The sequence below is a fragment of the Brienomyrus brachyistius genome, unplaced genomic scaffold (genome assembly GCF_023856365.1).
Source record: "Brienomyrus brachyistius isolate T26 unplaced genomic scaffold, BBRACH_0.4 scaffold85, whole genome shotgun sequence".
Classification (NCBI taxonomy): domain Eukaryota; kingdom Metazoa; phylum Chordata; class Actinopteri; order Osteoglossiformes; family Mormyridae; genus Brienomyrus; species Brienomyrus brachyistius.
Genome location: NW_026042360.1, coordinates 653,570 through 659,294, shown reverse-complemented (window position 1 = coordinate 659,294; position 5,725 = coordinate 653,570).

Sequence of the window (5,725 nt, the reverse complement as noted above, 5' to 3'; positions counted from 1 at the left end):
AGCTGAGCACTGAGGCACAGTGTTTAAAAGCAGGTCACCTGTCACCAATCACAGAAACGCAGGCTTTCCGATCCAAGCCCCGCCAGCCGGTTCCAGATGAGTGCTGGTCGCCGTGCCAACTTGTTGAGTTCGGTGGAGAAAAACTGAACATTGTGGGCAGCAGGTGTTCAGAGTCAGAAACACGGTGAGGAGGGATGGGAGCGGGGGGGGGGGCACACACCAGATGGCCTCGGGTGCGAGTACAGGCAAAAACAAAAAAAGAGAGAAAATCGTGTCAGGAGACAGGGAGGAGCGGCATATTCCCCAGCCCCAGATTCTGCCCTACAATGCTTGGTTACCGGAGTATATTAAGGCTATATACTCTTCTAGAAGATTATTGTGTTACATGCTTCCTGAACAAAGTAAACCGCAGATCCAGACGCATGAAACGTCCACCAGCTCAATGGAGGCGCGAGTGGGAACGCCGCCGCAGTGGGAACGCCGCCGCAGTGGGAACGCCGCCGCAGTGGGAACGCCGCCGCAGTGGGAACGCCGCCGCAGTCACGCGCGGACAAGATGGAGCCATCGATGGATCGCCCATGAGGAATATGAGGGAGCCGGCAGCCCGCACAGACTGGTCCATTCCAAGGGCACCAGTGTCACGGTCTGCATCTTTTCTTTGGCAGTCTAGGAACAAACAGAGCTGGACGCCTATAAAAGAATTCACCTTCTGTTTCAGTTTAGATGGAGAGGACTGGGGGAGGGGGGCAGGAATCGGACCCATCTGGCGTCTATGGAGGAACCCCAGAGAAAATGGAGCCTGTGCACTGCGTAAGGTGCGCTGCGTAAGGTGCGCTGCGTAAGGCGCGCTGCGTAAGGCGCGCTGCGGAGAGTAGGGTGAAGTGTCTCATATCCCCGGGTGACAATTACCAAATCAAACCAGCCTGAAAAGCCCCTCCCAACCCCACCTCCCCCAAACTACACAGCTCCCTGCCCCCGGCGTCCACGTTGAGACAAAGGCGAGAAGCAGCGGCGCGGGACAGAGAGGATTCCCAGGCTGGCTTTCCACTGGCTAAATGAATAATTGGAGCGCATCCCTACCACGGCGAACCGGCTCTCTAGCGATTTACTCACCAGACTGAGAGACGGGCCCCCGTGCCCAGAAATGAGCACGCGAGCAAATGTCTGCACGTGCGTCTGCGTGCATTGGCTTAGCGCTGCTTTCATTTCACTTGGTATGTACATATATTTGGATGCAAGCGAGACAGTGTCTCTGTGTTTCGGTGCAAGTGAGATTGGTTATTGTTTTTATGTGTTTAGGTTATTTACATACATAATTTACGCATGTGTGTGTGTATGTGTGTAATATATATATATATATATATTACACACATACACACACACATACATACATACACACCTGTACTTAAATCTTTGTGGAAACCATTCATTTCTTTTTGGAAACTCAAATCCCAACAGTGATACCCTAACCCCTTCCTAATCATTCCTTAATCATAAATACCCAACCAAAATGCCTTCTGACATTTTTTAGCTTTGATTGCAGTCAGATTTTTATGAAAATGGCCTTCCCCTTTTGAGGACCGACAAAATGGTCCCCACAATGTCAAAATAATAGATTTTTATCACATTGTAGGGACATTTAGTCCCCACAAATAATGTATACCTGACTCCCCACCCACCCACACACACACACACCTCGGTACTTTGCATAAAAGCATCAAATATACGCATATAATCTAATCTGCGTCCATCGCTCTCTTTGCAGGTGTGTATATACTTTACATGAATATCTTTGTGTATTTCTATCACATTTGTAGCTGCGTGTTTATTTTTAAATGCATCTGAGCGCTTGTGCCTTTTGTACATGAGCCCTGTGTTAAGATCCCAGCCAACCCCCCCATCCTGAGGAGTGTGGGTCAGTGCTGGGCCCCGCCCAACTCCCGCAGGGTTTTCGAGTCTCGGGAATTGCCATTCACCCAGCCTGCAGCCATGCCATCATGAGGGCCCCATACGCACTGTGGTGGAGGTAAGGGGGGGGGGGGCAGGCTTGCCTTCTGGGCCTCTCTCATGTGCTCTGCGATTAATGAGGCTGCCTGCTCTCGACGAGAAATGGTACACGCGCTCCTGGTGGGGGTGTCAATGGCGGGAGGGAGGGAAGCAACCTGGAAACAGCGAGGAAGACATTATACCACGAATGGGGAGGAAGCGAAAACGCCAAGCCGTCTGGTCTGGAGGGGCCATTACAGGATATAACGCTGGAGAGAAGCATTTTAATAATCCAAAATTACCTGGCTTATTACCTCAGAGGTCGCTTCCATGGTAACACTCCCAACTTGGAATAACCCGCATTTTTATTTTCCCGATCAGAATGATGGCAGCTGTTGCACCACACGTCCGCCGCCCTCGTGGAGTCCATGTCCTGACCTCTAATCCACAACCGCTACAGCAGCCTGTAAGATCCAGCCAGCAGATCATCAGGCAGGTTCACCTTCCAGCTGACCCAACAAAACCACTGAGGCGTATAAATGAATGTGTAAAATTTGTGAGCTTCACTCTCACAGAGAAAAGGCACCTGATAAATGATGAAATAAAACCAGAGGGCGAATGGCTACCTTTTACTTTTACAAGCCGCTGGATTTAAAAATAAATAAAATACGCGACAAAGTGCAGCTCCGCTGGTTTCTCCTGGACCTGAGCTATGGAGAGTTGGACGCTGACCCTTGTCTTCGGCATGACTATGCGACTGCACAGCCCCCCATCTGACTCCCACCAGCTGCAGAGTGGTACTGCCCAGTTGATCATTGATCGTCCCAGCAAGATGCGAGCCCCCGAATCACAGTTGAAACCTCAACAAGGCCCTGGGGGTTGCATGTTTCTTCAAACGAATGAGTGAATAAATAAATAACTGGAAATTAATTAATTTAATGAATATGACTAAAAGTCAATGAGATAACGGCATCCGCGGGGTCTCTCTGGGCTACATCTACTGACTCCTCCATGCTAAACGCATGCAGCAACAGCCACAGGTGATGGTTATCAGGGGAATCCTGGACAGCCCCCACCAGCCAAGGGCCAGTAACGAGACGTCCGCCCCAGCCGGATCCCACCTACGCGGACTCCTTGGGAAGCTAACAATGCATGCCGTAGCTCACAGCGCAATCATCCGACTTCTCACCTGCGGCAGTATTAAGGTTCCTTGCCACACTACACATTATGTGGGAAGATGGATAAACGAAATTTAGAGAGAAAACAAGACGATGTTGCCTAAGCGTTCATTGGTCAGAAACAAGTTAAAACGGGAGACTGTGCTCTTCTGCAAAACCGCAGATACATAACGTAAGAAAAGTCATTAAGCCACAAACAATGTCGGTCAATCATAGGCAGCCGCCTAGAGTGCCAACTAATGAGGGGGCTCCGACTCGCCACCCAATCCCACTTTGCCTCAGGCGGGGGCACTAGCACTGATGCTCGCCTGGGGCGCACATGGGCTAGGGCTGGTACTGGCCACAACTCCCCTTTTTGCAGCACTCTGTATACATGCATGTATACATACAGTGTACAAGTACCTCCTGTAAAGAGGATAAGCTGCATTACCACATTATGCATCTAATAAAAGCCGTGAATAATGGAGAGGTGCATCATTATAGCCAGAAGCACATAATGCTTCTGCTAACATGATTGCTAACATGCACATAATGCTAACATGATTATCAGCAGTCTCATCTGCTGTAACCTAGAACAGGTTTTTTGTTTATCATTGCAAAATAAATAAAGAAATAAATAATTTCCAGCCACAATGGGTAATATTGCCTTTTTCAGGGAAATAAATTCAGAAAAAAATTGCAGCCAGAATACATACAAAGAATAATTCCATATCGGAGATGGGAGCCGAAAAGAGAGTAAATGTCATTTCAGGAGACTGACCCAAGGATCCCAGATGATCAATTTATAAAGGCAACTATATATATAAATGTATATAAATATAAATAAATATAAAATCCACCTTGCGAGGTCCACCCTGCACGACTAAAACCTCCACTGATGGCCCACAAGGCAAACACAGTAAGGTTCATGATGATAATTAAAATGACACTAACTAGGAATTCTTTCAAGAATGGCAGCTTATGCAAATAATGATAATATGCATAAATTAAAAACAAATTTAATATATTAATGTATTAGTTTAAAACTGCATTCCATTCCCATGTCAAGAAGGGGAATGTGAAAATTAAAATTAATGTCGCATTACGAATAAATTTGAATACCACTTAGAGATCACACAAACGAACACCAATAAGAGCACAACGTATCTCGTTTTTTTTTTTTTTTTTTTTTAATTATGTCGCAAACAATGACATCCAGATATATTGTTAACAATCTGCTGTATGTGACCAAGTGACACCATAAAAGCAAAAATCCGAAGCCCTCAATCTATTCACAAGTGCAGGTGAATGAGACGGATGGACTAGTGGCTGGATGAACGACCTGGGGACAGGGGACAGGCCAAGGTGCATCCGTCCATCCATCTGACCGCGTTGAAACAGCCTGTCCTCCGGCAAGGCTAACGCAGGGATTGCTTGGGACCAGCCAATAGCAAGAGCGATTCTCTCCAGACTCGTAACAGTGCTTCAAGTGTTCCGCAAGAAATGCGATGGGAGAAGACAAGAAGGGGAATAAAACTGCATTCTCCCAAGCATTCTCTCCCTCTCATGTCCGTACAGGCAATTGAGAATAGTCCCATTTTCTCTCCTACTAACCCTGACGTAGTTGTAGCGACGTGCATGTGAATTTCTGAAATTTCCCCCACGGAAACCTGGGTTGGGGGATAAGAGACGCCGGACTCCGCCGAGCGACAAAGCGGACACCACTGCTTAGGACGGAGACGAAAAAACTTGAGGCAATACAGCGGAACCATTTCCTATATTAGTCCATTTTTGGCTTAATTCCGTAATTTACAGAGGATTTTAACATCAAGACATAAAACCATTTGGTTTGATTTTTTTTTTTTTTTTTTCGTCCTAGAAAACCGTGGGCACCAGAAACGGTTGGTGCAGATCCCAGGAAAAAAATGGATCCAAATCCGGTCGCATTCGTTCAGAGGGACTGAGAAGAAGGAAACAAACTGGGCAAGAATTAAGGGCAGGTCTGACCGACACCATGTGGAGCGGCCACTGGCTACATACGGGGACCGGTGTCTGCTGGGGGGAGGGGGGTTAGCCCAATGAATCATCCGGTCTGCCACAATCCCAACGGCAAAGGAAGTGGAGGAGTCAGTTCTCAAAGGACGCATGTCCTCCACTGCACAGCAACAGAGATCGATCTCTACCACCATGCTGAGCTGTCTGCAGTTTGCATGCCGGCCGACCGATCAGGGAGGGTGCCTTGGTGCGGGGCCATTTTCGGTCGTCTCAAGACTAGAAGCGCACACCAAGAGGACACACATTTCAATACAAGCCGTTAAATATTTTGCAGCAGAAGAACGGTGTGCATTAAATTGCAGATGGCAGATGAATGAGGGAGGCTCCGCCCATCAGACAATGAGCCTGCCCCTTACGTTTGGCCCCGCCCACCACACCCTCATCTGAAAGTTCAAGGCCCAGGATTGGATCACGCAGCGGTACAAAACGTTGACAATTACAGTTCTCATACTAGCCACCATCGGATTCTTAGTAGCAGGTACATTCAGTACAAACCACAGGAAAAAGTCAGCAAAAGCGCAAGGTAA